Below are 21,815 nucleotides of genomic sequence, written 5' to 3' on the forward strand. Positions count from 1 at the left end.
ATAGATCGGTATAATTTATTTGGTACCGAAGTCTGGGTTTCAGACCAACTCTTACTTATGTAAACCGTGTCAATGACCAGAAATCTGGTCAGGAATTTAAGTAATTGAACCCATACAGAATTGAAGAGGCCTGTTTGACATAATGCTACCATTTGTGTCTGTGCCATAGTTGGCAACAGTCGGAAACAAGGATGGTTTAGATAGGTATGGGAGAGAAACAGCTTTATAAGTTGTAGGCAGACATAGTAGAGCTTTGTTTTCTAAATATCTTAAACTTTACTCTTCTCTGGTTAAGGGGTAACTGGTTAAGGGGTAACCAATTAATGGGCAACACTCAAGCAGCATACATATATGTATATATATAACATAATTCCTGGTAATTTATTTAGCCTACATATTTATGGTCTGTTAATAACAAAATCCTGCAACCTGCTCTTTCACTTTTTCTAAAGCCCAGCTTACATGTGTTTTTGCATTTTTTTATTTTCTTGAAATATAATTAAATTTAGGATACTAGTTCATCCTTCATCACATAATTATATTTGCATAAGATTTTAGCTTTAAAAAATACATCTCAATTGTTAATATTAATTTTAATTAATATTCTTCAAATAGCATAGTAAGAAAGGTTACAAATGAGAGCAGGTCATTTGGCCAGGCATGATATCACTCAGTGTCCAAGCAAAAAATAATAAAATAAAAATATAATTAAAGAGGTTGACAAAGTGACCTGTCAATCAGTATAGCAGCCTGACAATTTCTGGTTTAATTTCAGTGCCGTGCCTTCTTTGGGGTATTTGCATGGTTTTCTTTGGTGCTCCATGTTCCTCCCATCTCCCAAGGACATGCTAGCTAAAGTTAGTGCTTCTCAATTGCCCTCTGGCTAATCTGATGTGTATGTGTGCATGCCCTGCAATGGACTGACAAGGACCAGCAACAAGTCCATCTCTGAGCTTTCAAAATATGCACTGGATTGCTGTAATCACTACCACAAATTAACCATCCACTACCAGGATGATGGATGGATGAAATGGATCAAATTAAAAAAGCCCTTTGAATTTTTTTCTTTTCAATGTCACTTAAGTCTGCTTGATCCACTAAAAATAAAACCATCAATTACCACTGCAAATGTCCAGAGCCAATTAAATTAAACAATCAATTAAATACCAAATAAATCAGTAGGTTACTTAATTGATGCACACAATCAATCACTCGATCAATGAATCAATAAACATTTTAATTAAACAAGTATCTTGTGGCCACAAATATCAAGTGGCTGTCGCATCATCCAGGTGGGTGTTGCACATTGATGGTGGTGGTAGAGGGGAGTTTACCTGTAAAGTGCTTTGACTGGAGTGTCCAGAAAAATGCTATATAAGTATATGGAATTATTATTAATTATTAATTATCTAATTTGATGTACAAGGCAACATAATGGAAAAGACAGCAATAAATGCAGATGTTGGATTAGTTTAATATTATGAGCTAGAGTGTTGCTTGATAAATCAGGTGTTATCCGGGGTTAGTTGACTACCTTTGAACAATAGCTGTGAGAATGTGTTGTGGTAAAATGCAGTAAGAAAATTTAGTAAGGTATCCATTATATTTTTCACATTTGGATTTTAAACTATAATCCAGCAGGCGAGGTCTGGAGTATTTCACTTCATCACACTTTCTCTTTTCTCAAATATAGGAAGTCAAGAGCACTGAAAGCAGTTGGTCATATATTATTTAAGATAAAAGGTTCTAGGTATAAGACTAGTGTTCTTCTGTGACAAAAATGAGCTATCAACATGCCGCCATCTGACTGCTAGAAATAAGTTCTGAAGATGAAAAAGACACAGAAGTCTTACTCATTCAGCATGACAGGATCCAAAAACACAAATGTGTCTAAAGCTACAGACTGATATCTGCTTCCTCATAAAAAAGTAAGAATGTGCAATGTGGTAAGTAATTAGGAGTTATCTGACAACAATCTAAAAAATGTAATAAGATCTTGCATTACTTATCTGATAAATCATCCACTTGGATTGAATAATTTAATTTAATTTGTGTTTAATAGTGATATTTAATGTGTTCTTTAAATATGTCCATGAGACTGAAATCGTTCTGAACAGTCATTTTTTTTAACCACGGGGGTACTATTGTAATCTTTCTTAAATCAAATCAGTATAAAGTGTACACTTCTCATGACAATGAGCAACTATTACTCTTTTGAATTTTTAAAGTCACTGTTATTCTTGTTTGTGTACTTTTACTCAAATAATTATTCTTCACATTAGTATGGTAGAAGACTCAGACAGCAGAATTCCAAGGCTTGAAAAAAATAATTTCTTTACTCACAGAAGAAATATGTTTGCTTCTTAGTTTAGCTGCATTAAGATTCAATATGTAGGGCTGCTATTCTTACTGTTACAGTTATAGGAAACATTACTGTCGGAGTGATCAAAAATATGAAACGGGCAAATGTAAATTAGCAGTAATAAAAATATTATCATGACATACACTGGAAAGCAAATGGAAAAATATTATAAAATAGTTTAAAACTTTTCCCCTAGATGAGCCAGTACTACCCAGCAGGAGAGCATGTGCTGTTTTCCATGTTTGTCGTTGGTGGTGTTTTTCATGATTAACATGCAAATTAGGAAAACAAAATGCAAATCAGGAGATTTGACAGCATCGCCTTCCATCACAGTAATTCAAGTACTGTGCTAGTAAATCCTATTTAAGAATCAGAAAAAGGCACAATGTGACAGTAACAGCTCTTATTGCCATGATGGAATAATGGCAGATATTATGAACAACCCACGTAGGCTGGATATTACAGATAAATTTGAAAAAGTACCCTTATATGTTCGGAGAAAAATGGTCTTGAATCTAAGGTTTAATTTTGTCAAGCATATTTTCAGAGGTACATTTTTCGTATCTTATGCTGTTAGGTCAAAGGTATTTGGTATTTGACAGATTACATGATAGTCTTTGATATTCAGACAATTTTTAGACCATCTTGATTTCTGAGTTAGATTTGTTCATAATGTATTTTTGTTTCCCTGCCTTTCATCTATGCTACATTTTTTTCTATTACCCTTTAAATGAAAGTTACTCCACATCAAAAAAGAATGAATGCTGCATTTATTCACTGGAGCTAATGATGCTTTTCAGAGCATGCATCTCACTGGTGAATGAGCAGAATTGTGGTACACAGTGATCTGTTTTCTCCACAGAAGACATTCACAATGGAACCCTTTGTAATTTTACAATATTTCATAACACAATATGCATTCAGCTGCAGAAATTCTATTGCATTTTCAGGATATGCAGCTGGTGTGGAAGAAAATTCCATTTGCTATATGACATTTTTCTTCTTCTGTAAAGCTGTACATCTTTTGCACACACAAAAACATAAAATATGGCAATAGAGAAAGCTCAGGGTGGGGGAGGGATTGAAGCAGTTTCCCAGTAAACCTTTTTTAGAATATTATTGAGATGATGTGTGATGTCATGATGTGGCTCGTAATCTAATGATGTGACAACTTGAATACATGAAGAGACCTGCGTGTCAGTCATTTCATGTAGTAGTCACAACATAGTTCCAATTTGATAACCCCACTGTCAATATCCAATATTTTAATTAATTTATATTTATACCTACTTATATTTATATAGATACCTGCCATCAATTTGGACTACAAATAATTTAGATAAAAGTATGTAAGAAATCTCTACATTATTACAAAAAAGGTTTTCTGTCATCCTGTCTTTCTTACTAAACATCTTTCAAAACATCTGAAATTAGTGCTTTTGATTGAGAGATACTTAGCAGTGAGCTAATACACACTTCATAGAGAGGTATCATAGACTGACTACATTTGATTGTACATATGAAAATAAAAAATAGTTTTAAAAATAACAGGACAGTATAAGGCCCATCTAACTCATTTGGTACCTAGTACCTAATTTAACCAAGGACCTTCTTCAGCTGGTTTTTTAGAAGCCAGAGTTTTGGCTTTAACAACATGGCTCGATAGCCTCTGTCATACTCCCACAAAATGCACTGATAAATAAGGCAAAGCTTTGGCAAGTGGTTTGTTTTTGGAAACGGCATTTATTTTCAAAATTATAATAAATGAAAGTAGTAAATAAAGGGTTAATATATTTTTCTGAGGATTAATTTGCAACTGAAAGGCAGTGGCAATTAGATTTGTGGCTGTTTCAGTAATTGAAATAGACACCAATGTCATCACTCAATACACAGCCAAAAGCATGAAAGAAATGTTCGTATTCATTCTCAGAAGTGACAAATGCCTTTTTGGAACATTCTGTCAGCCTTAGTTAGGTATCTACCCACTGCTAATGGATGGAAAAATGTTCATCTTAAGTAGTAGCATACAATTTGTATTCCTAGCACATTAGGCTTTAATAAAAGAAAGGAAGAGAGGAGAGAGAGTTTCCACATTTAAGAATGGTCATTGTTTATTTCCTTTTGAACTTAAGCCTTAAAAATATTACATTATGAATATTGTGTGTATTCATGGAAATTTCATTAACGCTGTAGTTGGTTCAAAGTTCATTGCTTGTGCCACTTGAAAAAATGTTTACTATATTATTTATTGTTGTAACAGTAATAATCCTGTTGCTAGGGTAATGGATTCACACACAGAAACAGCTGCAGGATTTGGAATTATACTCTTTATTACAATTAACCAGGAGTTTACAGCTTCTTCTCTCTGTAGGTGAAAACCTATTTGTTTAAAGAATTCCCCCTACAGTCATGTGAAACGTCATATAGTGTCACGGATAATAATAATAAACCCTTGAATCATGTAGGCAGATGTAGCACAAGAGAAGAAACTAATCACTGGACAAGCCTACAATTCAACCAATGACCCATGCCAGCCTCCATGGACTGTAAAAAAGTCAGCTCTGATTATCCTTCCAGACATCCTCTTCTGAGTTGTCCTCTTTATCTGCCCCATCTCCACCGCCCTCACAGCTCTCTTTTGGTTCATACAGCTTGGGGGGGTCACAAGCACTTAATCCGTATTCCCCTCTAGCCAAGCAGGTTAAAGCTAAAGTAAAAAATAAAAATGACCTCAATGAATTATTTAATGAACCTTTTCTACATCATTAACCCAATACAATTTCTTGCATTAGGAATTTTTCTTTTCGCATACCCCAGCTTGCTCTCCATGAGACACACAGGCACACAGGCAGGGAGAGAGAAGCTTGGGGTCAGAGCAGGGTCAACCATTTATACAGCGCCCCTTGAGCAACTGGGGTTAAGGGCCTCGCTCAGGGGCCAACAGAGTAGGATTCCTCTGCCGGCTGTGGGACTTGAACTGGCAACCTTCCGGTTATAGAATAGTCATAATAAATAATTAAAAACAGCCTGAGAGGTAGGTTTAGTATAAAGCACTTGAGGTCTTTATTCTCTAGCACAAGTACATTACAACAAATCAGAGTCCAGATAGGACAAACAAATATTAACCTAAACAACATACAAAATGTTAAACACGTATTATAATACTAAAGAGCACATATGCCAGTTACAGAAAACCCAGGCTGCTAACCCTGGAACCTGAAAGACTATACAACAACTTGACAGGCCAACAACATAGATTAAACCTTCTTTCTCTAAATAAAAAAAAATACAACCCACATCTAATTCTCCCTTCCTGTAACCTGGATGCCCCAAAGTGAATGAAAATTGTCATGGTAAAGTGACCCTTCAAACAAGAATACATCTTGCTTTGTGCATTACTAGGCCACCTAACAATTATAAAGGGTGCTAAGCCCCTTCTTCCTTGCCACAGGCTCTATTTATCTCCCAGCATCACCAATGCACCCACAGACCAAACAGGACATTTATTATATGTAATATCCCACTTATTTACAGTAATCAGTCTTCCCGTCACATAAAAGTACCGATTTACTTCCATAGCAGTTCAAGAACCATAGTAACCAGAATCACATTTCCCACACAAAAAGTCTGGTATTGCCTGGTGTCCCTCCTTACACCACAGGGAAGAGACAGTAAAATTCCAGGCATTCTCCTCTGTTCAGGCTTCTTGAACAATGTGTCCCCGAGGTTCCCACTTCTACCCTGTTTGTCTTTTGAGCCCAGTTTGGGTAAAGGAGGTAGAAAGACGATGCTGAGCCTTTCCACTGCTGTTTTCTGTCCCAGGTTTCCAAGTAAGTACTCTCCTTGGTCCACCTGCAGCAATTGCTTCTAAAAAAGTCCACCTGTCTCTATTCACTTGGAGGTTTTTTTCCAGCCTTTTTGACTAGGGCTCCTGACTACCCCAGGGGAGCGAAAGTGTCCTTGTGATGACTGGGGTGTGGCCAGAGCTAACTGCCCAGGGCTTGTTCAGGAAATGGCTGTAGATAGATGGCCAAGGGTAATGATGCATTGTTCAATTGCACCCTGTCCTTTCTTAGAGGTCCCCTCTCCATCACAGTCAAAGCTGTTTTGCAACACAATACATTACCCCTGAGTGGTGTTGTAATTGACCAGCATCGGAGTTAAAAGGGCCTTTGATCAGGGCAGGAAACGGTGACGAAAGGGCATGAAACTGCTTCAACACTAGCGTGTTACTGGCTGTCCCATTAATGTAATTAACATACATACAGCCCTTAATGCCTGGTGCCATCCACATCCATCCTTGCCAGTGTGTGGCAGAAACTGTCTCCCCATTCTAAAGATGCATCAGCAAATTAGCTAATACCACAATAAAGGTAATCAGAATTTCTCAATTTAAAGGATGGCAAGCTCTCTTAAAAAAGGTTCAACTGACTGGTCTCCCAGATTGATCTCTGACCTCTCAGGAACTTAGGACAAGAGACTGCCTATAGCTTTTCATCAGTCTTTCTCTCTCTGTCTTCTTTCTATTCCTTCCCTCCTTTGTCTTTTTTTTTATACTGTGTTCTGATGAAGACTCTTAATCATTTACCAAGAGGTTGATTAACAAGATAAACCAAAAAATTCCATCTAATGCTCTGTTTGTACTGGGCTGTAAGCTCCGTTGCAACTGGGTAAATTGGTTATCATTGTTTTTAAATTGTATGACACCTTTACATTACAAATTTACCAAAAATGTGTTTGTTAGGCACCTTAACTGGAGATCATTTTTATAAAGTATATTAATTTTTTCTTTCACCATATGCTGTCTTCTATAAATAAAGTCAGAAATTATTGCTGTTTTATATATTTAACTGCAGTTATTTCCCTATAAAGTAGTAATTACATATTTTGATTTCTGAATCAGTTTAACCTGATACAAAATCACTAAAAAAGTCACTGCAGCGTCCACATTTTGTTTGATCTAAATAATTTCCTAGCCCCTCAGAGTCATAAGTGTTCCATATTAGTTGGTCAGAACCTTAACACTATGGTAAAGTGGGGTGCTGCATCATTATATCTGCTAGAATAAGAGCCTGAAAAAGAGTTCTATTAGCCCTGTCACACTATTCATAACACATTTCAGTAATCCACAGTTTACACTTGAAAAGAGGTTCTCCAGTCAGCCATGTTTTTCCCTGAAACTATTTGGATACGATTTTACACATAAAACCAATTTTGCTTTTTATTCTCTGGTTTGAAATTATTTTAACACCCTAGCTGTTTTCAATAGCAGCATAATTACAGCTTTGAATTCAACTTGTGAAACTTCAAACAGCTGGCCACTGACAGACCCCATTATAATCATAATTTAACTTGAAAAATAACCTCCCTGGTATTTTCCTTTTAAGAGATTGCACTACAAGAGAAGTCAATCATAATCTAAAAATTAAATTTATTAGGACTATGCTATCAGGAAAAATAGGCTGCTTTTACTACAGGCAGGAAAGCATATTCAACATTGACTGAGAAAATAATTTATACAAGTGATAATGTGACTCCAGGTTGGTGTGTGGGCATATAGGACTTTATTGCAGTGGAGCCAAGGTCCATTATTATTATAAAATAATATTTATAAAATAGCATGTACTTTACAGCATTAAATACACATGACCCTGTCCGTGTTCTTATTCACCAAAAATAAAAATGTAAATTCTTAAATGGTTATCTTAATTTTCATGCAATGTAACACAATTGTGTTGTTCAACTCTAATATTTGTTCTTACTTGTTTATTTAACTGAGTATATTGAATTGATTTATGAATTGTTTATTTAAGCTGGTGGAGAAAGTAGAATTTAGAATTTAAAGAATTCAAACAGCAAGTAATTACTTTTGGATTTAATGAAAATGGTCCAATACAATTTTAAAGATTCACATTGGTTCAATATGAAGATTGCAGAGTTTATCTCACAACATCCTTATTTGTTAGTTATTATGCTACATTTCTGCAATTAAAGGTTTGTAGATAGAGTCTTCACAAGCATGCATGGTTTAGACTTCTCTGGCCAAATTCTTTTAACATTCTTTATCGGGCAACTGCCTACAGTTTGAGGTTTACACACAATTGTTATAGTGCTCCTGCAAGTGTCAATAATTCAAAAATGCTTATGAACACACATTGAAATTCATAATTAATTCATGTTGAGAAAATACAGCCTCAACATGTTCCATACCAATTCTTCCTGAAGCTATAAAAAATTTAAAGAAAATGTGTATTTAATTGTTTTTGCTCAGCTTATGTAGGATCTTCAAGATGTCACAGTGAAGTTCAGTGCAGGTTTGAAATACATTTATTACAAAATTCCCCAGAGAGCTAAGTGGAGAGATATCAGCGTATCTTCTCCTACTCTACTCTGAAGCTTCCAAGTGTATTTTATAAACCAAACACAGCCCCAGTTTCTTGTCCCACCATAACTGTTGCATTAGGAAAATGACTCATTAAGCATATGAACTTATATTGATACACAGATGAAACAACATACTGTATATGGCATGAACATTTTTTAATTGCTTAAACAAAATGTAAGATGCAAAGACTTAAATTAAAAAAAGAAAGATTCCATTCAACATGTGTTTGTCCCCTTTAACATGAAAAGAACTAAGTTTAAACCAAACATCATGGTGACTTTGCTGTACAAATATACAAGGAGCACTTTATTCTCAAAGCAGGTGGGGAGGGCCTGGGTGTTTTGCATCACTATCCCAAATTCCTTTTGAATCCTTACTTCTGGATCTGTCTGTTTGCAGTGTATTTTCTGTGTGAGAATTTCCTCAGGTTGCTCTGATTTCCTGTCACCTCCCAATTGGCTCAAATTGATTGTTTATTCTATACTGTCCTTTTCTGCATGATCTTGTCAGGAACTGGTGTCCCATCCAGGTGCTCAGCACAGGTCCCTTCTCAGCCCTACCTGGTGCATTTGGGATAGTCTTTGGGATGTCCTACAATCCCAAACAGGATAAGCATATTTCTGAGAAGGGATTTATACACTCTCTCTTATGAGGTTAGATTTGTAAACGTCACGGCAGTTATGTAGTGTATCTTTGCATAAAAGTCGAGGTTGCAGGAAATTAAGAAAATGAGGAGCCAACCATTAAGAAAATATTAATTGATTACCCCTCTTAAGAGAGAAGACCAATGGAGGACTGGTTGGTTAACAGAAATGTAACAACTACAATATAACATTTAGAGCATTTTTTCACATGTAAACCAAAAAGTACAATTTGCTTTGTAAGCCTGTCCAATATCCTTAATATTTTGTTTTCCCTAGAATCAGGTATCATTTTTCTTCCTGAATTACATTAGTTTTGATTTCAGAGGCAAAAAAAAAAAACATGTAAAGTCATTAGACCGACCATTTGCTTCACAAGTTATCAGGATTTTCAGCAAAGTATTATTTGTTGGTATTTCTTTTCTTTGCATCCTTATATAATTGAACATCTGTATTTTGATATTCCTGCTAAAATCCTATTGAAGATTCTTCCTTGCTTGTTGTAATTCTGTATTCATATCATTTTCATTCTAGATGTGAGGTGATAAGCTGAGATTTATTTTTGGTACCACTTTACAATAAGTGGTTGTACATGATAATAATTCTTGAGGAACATGGGACATTGTGTAAAGAATCTTTAATGTATTTCAAATTAACTCCATAAGACATGATGTATTACTTTAGATGTCCATATTACATTAAAATATGGGCACATTATAAAGCATTCATGTTTTTTTTTAAACATGTGATAAAACCAAATGTTATGGCATAGCAATTTTAAAACACCTACCTCATCATTATACTGTACAGGACACTGGAAGAACTGCAGATGGCAATTAGTGATATTTTTTAAAGACAGAAGGCAATTAGTGTCAATGGAAATATGTGAACATTACTGACAGAATTCTTAACTGATTATGTAATCTCTGTCACAGCCAACACAGGTTCCATAGGCTCATTTTTCACAGTAATTTTGTCCCGCCCAGCAGTATGCCCTGTTTCACAAGATTTATATACTTCGGTTTGCCCCGTTATTTAAAAATCTTTAAAAATAATGAAGCAAATGTTCACAGGCCTTATATCTTCATATTGAGTTTGAAAATATTTGATGAACGTGCATTACTGCACAGTAAATAAATCTAACGTTTTTGGGGTGTTTTCCACTAGAGTAAGAATAGTTTGAATTAAATTTTAAACTAATTTTATTACACTGATGATATTTTTTTAAAATTCTGTAAATGTGCTATGAGTTTTTTTTTCAGCTTAGAGTTGTTTGAGAGAACTTTCCTCTGTAATAAATTTTGTGAAATTCCTTCAAAGCAACATAGAAAAGCTGTTCAGCCTCAACATAATGAAAAATAAAAACATCTCTTTAACACCTAGCTCTGCAAAAAGCAAATATCATGTGGGCACAAAAAAAGCAAATCAGACAAATCCCAGTATTGTGATTGGAAGAAACTTGGCTTTATCCTATTTATGTAATTTCATTATGTCCTCCAATAAGAAAACTGGATAAAAAATATTGAGTACTTCATTCAATTCATCTTATTCACTGCTAGAGATCTAGTTTCACTTAAAATTAATTACAGCTGAATGTAAATAGAATCATACATAAATTGTAGTATATTCCTAATTTATTTGTGTAATGATACTGTATATAAACCTTTTACATGGATCTTTTAATTATGATGAACAAAATGATGTAACACAAACTGCTAATCCGTTTTTTTTCATAGTACTTCATTTATTGCACCCTTCAGTTTCCATGAGGAATTTCTAATTAATACGCTCTGTTAGTCTCATATCCAACATTGTTTAGCCAAACCATTATATATTTTTTTACATACTGAGCTTTACTGCGGTTTTCAATACACAACGAGACAGCAGACAAATGCTATATTTTATAATGAATTCTTAAATTGAAAACGAAACCCATTTGTCAAACAGATTGACTATCCAGTTTGTGGACAATAAACATTTCTGACAGATTCATGGTCTGAGTTAGACATGATATATTGCTCTAGAGTTCTTTGGGCAGTATGCACTGAATCTACAGACCACCAATGAGGTGAAAGGCCTTGAAGTCCTCCAGTCTCTTATCTGAATGCCTAGATTATAAAGTGAAATAGCCTGGTGGTAATAACACAAGATGAACAGAATTAGCCTGTTTTAAGTGTATAATTAAGTCCTATACTTGTTATCTGACAATATTTAAATTGACATAACTCAAGTCACTTATGTACTTTAAAATACAGGATACCAGTATATTACTGAATCTGAAAAGCCATACAGTAGGTTTTATGACCGATAGTCCCCTTAATATACACAAAGACAGTGTATCAGATACCAACAACTTTGTTTAATAATAATAATAATAATAATAATAATAATAATAATAATAATAATAATAATGATTCCTTATACTATATTGTGCTGTTCTGGATATGCCACTCAAAGCACTTTACAGGTAATTGGGACTGTCCTCCACCACCACCAGCATCCACGTGGATGATGTGACGGCAGCCAGCCATAGTGCAGCAGAATGCTCACCACACATCTGCTATCACTGGGGGGGCGAACAGGGTGATGAAGCCAATTAAAAAAAGGGGATTATTAGGAGGCCGTGACTGGTAAAGACCAATGGGAAATTTGGCCAGGACGCTGGGGTTACACCCCTACTCTTTTCAAGAAATGCCCTATGAACAAGAAAAAGTTTATTCCATGCTGAAAAGAGAAGAAAGAAAACACAATGTTTCAGATGTGGAGCCTTCTTCGGATGTCACAAGTGTTCTACTAGATGTACTTTGGGTGTCAGATAAGAAGTAGAGGACTTAATGTTGCATTTTATAACTCAAAACAGGCAAATTCTGTTCATTGTGTGCTATGACCACCAGGCTATTTCACTTTTTTCACTTTATATTTATAATTTAGGCATTCAGATAGGAGACAGGAGGACTTCAAGGCCTTTCACCTTATTGGTGATCTTTGGGAGCCTTCTTTTCTTCTTCACACCCAAAGAAGGTTCCACAGCTGAAACGTTGTGTTTTTTTTCTTCTCTTTTCAGCATGGAATAAACCTTTACTTGTTCCTTCCCATCCAAAGGATGGTGCCTTTTTACAGTATAGTGTCCCCATCACTACATTGGGGCATTAGGACCCACACATACTGTGGGGTGAGTTCTTCATACTGGCCCTACTAGTACTTTTCTCTTTAAAAATCTTATAAAGTTGTTGTATTTTCTGTACAGAAGGTGGAAGTTTCCATAACATCCAAAAAGATTCTGATCCAAAAGATCAGAAGGCTTAGGGTCCCAGTTTATACAGTATATGGTTAGCAACACATTATCAATGTTCATATTGTCTGTCATGCTTTACTCAACCTTTCTTCACACTGCAAAATTCATTTAGTTAATTAGTATTAATAATTTATAACTTTCAAAATTTTCATTTGAGTGGTATTTATTTAGTCTTTGGTTAGACTCCAAGTCGTTATTCACCGGTCATGAATATCAAACCTAGTACTCAATGGAAACTTTACACTTGGTGGATGCAACAAGCCTCTGGCAATCATAAGACTCCTCGATTTGAAATTTGAAGATGGTGAGTGTGAAGAAATTACTGTAGAAATGGTCCGTTTGTCATCCCATTAAATTACATGAGAAGTTAAATTAAAGAGGCTGAAAGTTTTAACCGTTTGGTAAACATTATTAACACTACACAGAAAATGTATATGAATGGCTTTCAGCTTTTATACATACCAAGATAATAAGTGACACCCCCCTTAGTTAGATGTAAACTATTTTTTGCAAAGGATTGAGGCAAATCTGAGAGGATAATTTTACCTTTACACAGAACATTAAGGTTTGTTTAGAACAGAGGGTTAAGGGCACACAGCTATACCCTGTTTAGAACAGAGTGTTTCTGTCTTCAAAGTGTATCTTAAAGAAAACAGAAATGAGGATGTTTCAAATTATCAAAAGATTATTATCAAAAGATTCCAAGGACAACATTCTGTGAAAACACTGACTTTTTTGTGGCCTTCTCTGTTACTCATCTCCAGAAGTCAGAGGCAGTTCTCTACAATAGCTTTCTACAATATTTCCTGCGACCAATACAAGAGGTCAAATCTGAAGTAAATTCTAGAAATAGCGGTGTGCTCTATAGTCACAGTGAGATGTGAAGTTAAACCCAAGGTTACAAGCACTTTTTCATCTTTGCAGTTTCTTCCATTTAACACGAAGACCAATATATGATTATTGACACTAGAACTCACACACATAGTGGTTCTAAATTTTGTGACTGCTAGAAAACATAGTTAATTCAGTCCTGCACTGTTCTTTTAAATAAAGTTAAAAAACATACATGTAAAGAATAACATACCTTACCAGATATCTTTTAGAAAAAAAAGAACAACACTAGGGCTTCACACATTAAGGTAATTCTAAACCACTTAGACAAAACTATAAGGGTATAGTATACTGTATTAATATGGGACAGCAAAGATATAAAAAAATGCTTCCTCTAATTAGCAGAAATTCAAATATCTGTGTAGCCCTGAAGATGGATGATGAGATTTTTATCTTGTTTACTGTATGCAAGAACAAAATATCCTTCAAATACTAAAAGTTGAAGGTTAGTTTGCATGTGGGTTCTGTAAGCATGGGCCTTCCTCAAGGGTATTACAGACTTTCTTCTGATCCCCGTGATATTATAAGTAACATCAGAAATAATAGTCAGCTGAAATAACAGTCAACATTATAATGACTATCATCAAGTCTTTTTTCTGTAGTTGAAAGCAATAATGTTCTGTATATGACCATGTGATACTTCAAAGGTTTCTGAGAGACAACATGGACACCAAGTGACTTCTATGGCCTGCTAAGATTATCAGAATCAATGTTTTGAGAGTGATGCGAAGGAATGAGGGTTAGTGGTGACGTCGGGTCTCATCAGATCAGTAGAGGATATTGCGGTGACAGATTTATTCCTTTTTTTCCCTATTCTGATTTTCTTTTTCATTCTCCTCATAATTAACATAACCAAGGCAATTGATGTACCATTCTAAACACATACAGTATAGTTAGCAATCAGATAAAAAATATCAAAACCTGCTATTCTCAGACTAGATAACCCACTGCTACTTTAATAGATTAGTGTAATGGCCAGAGCTGCAGGGGGTTGTTAAACAACTTCACTAGTTTCAGGACTGACTTAACAAGTACTGATTTGATGGTGAAGGAATTTTATTTTCACAATATATAGTTCTACAAAAAGAAACATGATATTTTCTTAAATACATGCTTATGAGTGTATTAAGATTCTTCACAAAAGCAGTCAAGACTGGAATCAGAGAAGAAAGATTTCACAGATACAGTATTTAGAAGATCTTGAAAAGTCTTTCATTAATCTTTTATGTAGAATCTCATTCCCTGGAAGGCATAGTTTGGCAAAAGGATTAACAATGTTGGCTAGAGAGATTCCAGACCACTGCAGAAACAATCTAGGCACTGTTAACATTAGAATAGGAACAGAAAGAATTCAAAGATGAAGGCTAAATGAAAATTAATGGCATGTATAAAGTGTGATGCCTCTCGGCGGTATGGTCATCATTTGGGACATTTAGTATGTGGGTCTTAAAACAGAACACTCCCTAAAGCAAGGTTTAAAATTAATGGTGCTTTTATTTAAGTACACAATTAAATTAGAGAAATGCAACAAAGCTATATAAGCAAATGAAAACCTAGCTCAAGGATGGAGTTTCTGCCTCACTAACTAAATATTAGGTGAGCTATTCTGCCCTCAATATGCAAAAATAAAATATTGCAGCACATTGTTGAAAAACAATCTTCATTATACTTCGACTTTTATTTATGCCTGGTTTTCCTTTTATTTCCTTCTGCATCTGCTTTCCTTTGGTATGTTATCTTTAATTTTTCTCTGTGCTCTTTTTCATCTGTCCCAGTTTCGTTTTCTTCATTTTCTATTCCTTCTCACTCTCCAGGATTTTGTTTAAATAGTGTTCCACTTCTTTCATTTTCCGTGTTCTTCTCTCTCTACAGCAGCACAGACTACAGACTAAACATAAGCGATTGGTGTATCCTTTCTGTATTATAGATAACTTGCAGAACTTTTCAACCCATGAGCTTCCAGTGATTATCATTCAGTTCATCATTTCCTTACAGATCAACCTCTGAGAGTCCACATGAACGGTGTATTCTCAGACAAACTGGTTTTAAATACAGGTGCTCCCCAGGAGTGTATATTGTCACCTCTTCTGTTCTCAATATATACGAAAGAGAAGCACAGCCAGTCTGCTTAAATACACAGATGTTATGGTTCTCATGGTTTAAAGGACCAATCTCTGCGTGAGCAAACTTACTTTAGAAATATAAGTATTGCATTGAAAATAAATGTGACCAAGACAAAAGAGCTTCTTTTCAATGCTAAAACCTATGGAGGGACATCTTTGCAGACAATTGTACTCAATGGTCACTCTGTAGAGATTGTGGAGAGTTTAAAATATCTGGGAACACATATTGAGCAGAAGCTTAGTTACACTGAAAATAAATGAAAACATTTTTAAGAAAGCAAATCAGAGGCTATTTTTAATTCAATGACTCAAGAACTTTAATGATAGTCAAAATGTCCTAGAGACGGCATATAAAAGCCGTGTTGAGAGCATCCTGGCATTTAACATGACAGTTTGGTATGGGAACCTGGGGTTGAAAAACAAAACCAAACTGTCCAGAATTGTGAAAATTGCAGGAAAATAAATGGGAAACAGCAGCCCCAGGTCTGTGATTTATATCATAATGCAGTTCTCAGAATGGCAAGGAACATTACAGCTGACTCCATACACCCACTCCATTCTCAAATCATAATTCTCCCATTAGGAAGATGGTATAAGGTACCAAATTGAAACAAAAACATTTATAAGACAGATAGATAATACTTTATTAATCCCGTAGGGAAATTGATGTGTTACAGCAGTCCAGCCCAAGACAAGCAAAACAAACATCAGAATAGTTATAAAACAAAAGACAAACAAAATAAATAAAAATAAATAAATACATAGGTGTGTGCAAAATGTGCTGATCATAGTCGCTGTAAAAACAATAAAATATGTGCAAAATGTGCATAGGTTTATACAGACTTATTGTCCAAAAAGGACAAATGGAGTAAACATGCTGTCCATAGAGGAGCAAATGAAGGGCTAACAGTCCTAGCATAGGGCAGCATTATACACCCTGACAGCTGCCGGGAGGAAAATCCTGCGGAAACGTTCCCTTGAACACCGTAGCTGGAGCAGTCTATTGCTAAATGTGCTCCGCTGCCCAGTAACAGTCCCATGAAGCGGATGAGAGGTGTTGTTCATGATGGCTGTGAGCTTGGTCAGCATTCTACTCTCAGCCACCACCTCCATGGGGTCAAGGCTCATCCCCAGCACAGTGCCAGCCTTCTTGATGAGTTTATTGAGCCTATTTGCATCTTTTGTCATGATGCTGCTGCCCCATCACACCATGGGCATCAGTGTTACCTGACCACTCCATCTTATCATCCAGGTATACCCCTAAGTACTTGTAGGAATGTACAAGTGTCTCTATGTCTTCACCCTGGATGGAAACAGGTTCAGCGGAGACTTATTCCTTCGAAAGTCAAAAATAATTTCTTTGGTCTTGCTGGTGTTAAGCTGGAGATGGTTAAGATGACACCACTCCGCAAAATTGGTAGTCAAGCTCCTATATTCCTCCTCCCTCCCCTCTCTAATACACCCCACAATTGCAGAGTCATCCAAAAACTTCTGCAGATGACATGTCACAGAGTTGTACCTGAAGTCAGAGGTGTAAAAGGTGAACAGGAATGGAGCAAGGACAGTCCCCTGTGGAGCCCCAGTACTGCTAACAATCTGTTCAGACACACAGCTCTGTAGCCGTACATACTGTGGCCTGCAGGTCAGATAGTCTAGAATCCAGGACAGCAGGGGAGTGTCCACCTGCGCCGCCCTTAGCTTATCTCTCAGTAAAGGTGGAGGGATGGTGTTAAAGGCACTGGAGAAGTCAAAGAACATAACTCTCACAATGCTCCGCGTCTTCTCCAGGTGAGAGTTAGCTCTGTGTAGCAGATAGATGACTGCATCCTCCACTCCCAGGTGTGACCGGTAGGCGAACTGCAGGGGGTCCAGTGCTGTACTCACCAGGGTTCTGAGGTGGTCCAGTACAAGCCTTTCCAGAGTTTTCATTAGGTGTGATGTAAGTGCCATTGGTCTGTAGTCATTCAAGCCATTAGGGTGCCCCTTTTTGGGTACTGGCACCAGGCAAGATGTCTTCCAGAGCATCGGAACCTTTTCTAATCTCAGGCTGAGGTTGAAGATGTACTGCAGCACTGAACCCAGTTGGTCTGCGCAGATCTTTAGCACCCTAGAGCTGACACCGTCAGGACCCGCTGCCTTCCCTGCATGGAGTCTCCTCAACTCCCTTCTGACCTGGTCAGCTGTGATGGATAGGCCGAGGAGGGCAGGGGAGGATGGCCTTCAGATTACTAGTGACCCAGGGTTTATTATTGGAGAAGCAGCGCACTTTCCTGGTGGGCACTGCACTGTCAACACGGAAGTTTATGTAGTCAGTGATGCAGTGGGTAAGACCATCAATGTCATCTCCATAAGGCTCACAGAGTATCTCCCAGTCCGTTGTTTCAAAACAGTCCATCAGTGTTTTGTTGCAAAGTCCTTTGTCCCCTTTGCAATAAAAGTACTTACTGAAGGATTATTTATCCATTTATTTATGTACTGTATCACAAACTATTGTTGTGATTTCATGTGATTTTATGTGTCTTATGTTTTGCTTGTGCATTTTGTACTTCTGTGGGATAAGCCAAAGACAAATTTCCACAGCAGTGGACAATAAAGTATATTTGTGGGTTGAAACAAAATATATTTTTTTTACTCGTGAACTGGTGTGGTGTTTGTTCAGCTTTCTATTTTGGTATGCAACATATTTGTCCCGTTCACTCTTGTTCATCAGCTCTGCTGTTGTTTAATACTGTGTGGAACTAGACACGCACCTGTACCTAGTTCCAGACATGTCACACCGCCATCTTATATCATAGTTTCTGTTTACAGCCATCATAGTGTGGTCAAAAAATATCGAACAATTTCATGACCCTCTGTGAATGTGTCCTTCTACACCCCTAGGGGCATCTGAAGAAGAACATGGTTAAACTGCATATACCTTTTTCTGTTTGTCTGGTTACCATACTGGAATCAGACAGTATCAGTGTCCAAAGCTTTAATTTAAGAAGCAACATTTAATTAATCATTTGTGGGATTAAATTTAATCATTTTCTTTTTTTTTCATTTAAACTACAACAGCAAGAAACAACTTTGAGTGAGTAGCTGAGTTAGTATGCTTTGGCTGCAAAGGAACAAGTGAAAGTTGATTCCATGCAGAAAAGTAGAAATAAGAAACAACATTTCATATGCCTAATGTTCTTCAAATGTGTGTGTGAGAGAGGAAGATAGGAGTATAAAGCGTAGGAAATCAAAAGGTAGAACAGGTGAGAATTGACACAGAGCAATTTAGAGAGTCTGAATGAAGAGAGGTCTGGGGGAGTGGTGTTAAAAGCTGAAACCTGTAAATGAGAGCAGAGGTTCCAAGAAATGAAATTATCATTGAGAGAAGTGGGAAGATATGAGCCACATTTAAGCATAATCTTGTTTTATGTTATCCAAGAGCATGGGTCCTGAAAACCTTGTAAAATGATGAAGACAGAAAGGTCAGTGAAATCATGACCGAGAAAGGTGAAATGGGAAATTACTGACCTGCAGAAATCTTTGATCCTCACTGCTCTAAGATGTTTCCTGACAAAGTCTGCCAGTCTTATTGGTGCAGGAAATAAGATTATTTAATACACATGATGTTCTCTAGGTGATTTTGAAATGACCCTTGGGACCATGCATGTGTGGCACTGGACACATACAGTACAATCCTGGAGATGCAGCATCTTCTGTTACAGCGAAAGGTACCTAGTTTAGAAGGTAGCTGTGGGCAGTAAACGGAACTATGGACAAAACAGTAGTGCAGGTAAGGTTTTTGGTGGTGTGAGATAATAGGTGGGTCTAGGAAAAAGTTTTCAGTTGAAAGGTAAAATCGAGAAGTTTTTTTTTGATGATCCTGGGAATAGACGGGGTGTTGGGGTGAGAGGTAAGTACTGGTGGAATACAGTTCTGGGATTACATAATGTAGTTGATCTTCTTGCCTGTTTTTGGCTCTGTTGAGGAGTCTGTCAATACAGCATGAAGGGTATCCCCATCAATCCAACAAACATACAGTATACGGAAACATACAGTATTCAATATCTATATGTAAAATATGTACAAACTTGAAAACCTCCAGAAAAGGTCCATTTTTATTTCCTTTTTGTTATGCCATGGCTGGATATAGCCGCATACGTGGTGAATAGACAAAAAACAAACAGCAAGAAACTGGAGAGTGAAAAGTGAAAAGTGAAAATGAGAATATGAATTACTGTCCAGCAAGGCATAATCAGCCCAGGCTGGACAGTAATAGGGAGGAACAATGCTCCCAGGAGAAGCCGGACCAACTGCATCCCTGGCGGAAAGAAAGCCAAACACAGCCTGGCAGAAAAGGGAGTCTAGGGTACAGAAGGAACCTGAACAACGAAACCCCTGAACGAACAGACAGGCTTGGAAGGGCAGCCCTCAGAAGCGGCCGGGGTGGAGGTTGGCAAACTCGAGGGTCGACGCGGTGAGCAATGAAAAGGATGGAATAGAACAAGAAAAGTGAAAAAGATGGAATAGACAGATGTGTAAGGCAATGCGGAGAGCAGGGTAGAAGCTAAGGCTGGAGTGCGGGGTGATGCTGATTGCATCATGATTTATGAACAAATAGAACTTTATCTTTAGAATCATAAGAAACTACTTCAGTTGGAATTAATTTTCTTACATGCTGAAAGTATGTAAGTATATAAGATATTTAATGAAAAAATATAATAATATATTATATATAAAAATGTGTACTCAATTACATAAATATTCATCCCTTGATCAGTTCAGGTGCAAAATAATAATTTGTAAGTTCTCTGAATGTCACCAACTAGGTGACTGAGCTCTGGCTTAATCCATAGAAGTTCTGTACTCTAAATCACATATTGAAATGCACAAAGAATAATCATTGTTATTAGTCTGAAACCATATTATTGAAAACTAATATAGTTTGAAACTAATTCAGAGGAGCACTCCCCCTATGCATCCTTCCTCCTAGAGATGTTAAAACATAGTGAGCTTCTCTAGCCTCTTAAACAGCACAACCCTCTTCCAGTACTTTGTTCTCCCTTAAAGAAACAACTTTCATTATACCATAACAATAAACATGATCAAAATATTAATACAGATAACATTAGAACCCATTTAAATTTCCAGCATCATTACTGAAACTACATATAAAACAAATGCAGATACAAAGATTATGTTCTAATTTATATATTTTATGCAGGAACTTCCAGGAACCTTTCCCCTTAAGATCAGCAACAATTTTGTTCCTAATGTGGCAATTTCAGTCATATTTAAAGGATAATTACAATGCTATTTATATATTTGATTAGTGCATTTCAAATCACATTGAAAGTAAAATGTACACAGTACCATGCAAGTCTCCCAATTGACATCACAAAATAAATACAATTTGCTTGTAAACACAGTGCCATATTCTGCGATTCAGAATGAGGCAATGACATTTCAGTGAGGTGAACTGGACCTAGTACAGTGTAAACAAGCAGGCTTGTGAAAATATATGTCTTTCAATCCAATAGAATTATTGCTCTCAACTTTGATATGGTTTTGCTGACAAATACAACTTACTTGTTAACTCTGCATGCAGATGAAGTTGGAACATTTCTACAGTGAAACGTCTGCTGCAAAACCTGTACTTATTCCCTAATAAACCACATAACAATTGTCATTACAGTGACTAGTGAACAGGAAGGGCCACTTCACAACACAACTGTTGACAACATGACGATCATACAGTAAATTCACAAAGTTTAGAATTTTGAGTTTAATCCAGAATGTGTAAAATTTCGTTTATTTTGTTACCGAAATCAAATAACCAATCAGAGAAATTGGGACTGGAGTTCCCCTTTAAAACCCTGAAGAGTTATTGGCAGCCATCTTTGATAACCCCAACTGGTCTTACGCTTGGAGCCCAAACAATAGGCTCCAACACAATCCAAAATTTAACGAATAAAGGAACACTGCAGTGATCTGCAGAAGAAAGGTGAAAGCAGTCTATACTCAAGCCTCATATACTGTATATCCAATACACACAAACTTATAGGATAGCAACAGGAAAAACCTTTCTATAAAAAATCATAATTTCTTTATAGAAATATAAAGAAAGGGATCCTGTCAAACA

Source organism: Lepisosteus oculatus, chromosome 5 (genome assembly GCF_040954835.1).
Source record: "Lepisosteus oculatus isolate fLepOcu1 chromosome 5, fLepOcu1.hap2, whole genome shotgun sequence".
Taxonomy (NCBI): Eukaryota; Metazoa; Chordata; class Actinopteri; order Semionotiformes; family Lepisosteidae; genus Lepisosteus; species Lepisosteus oculatus.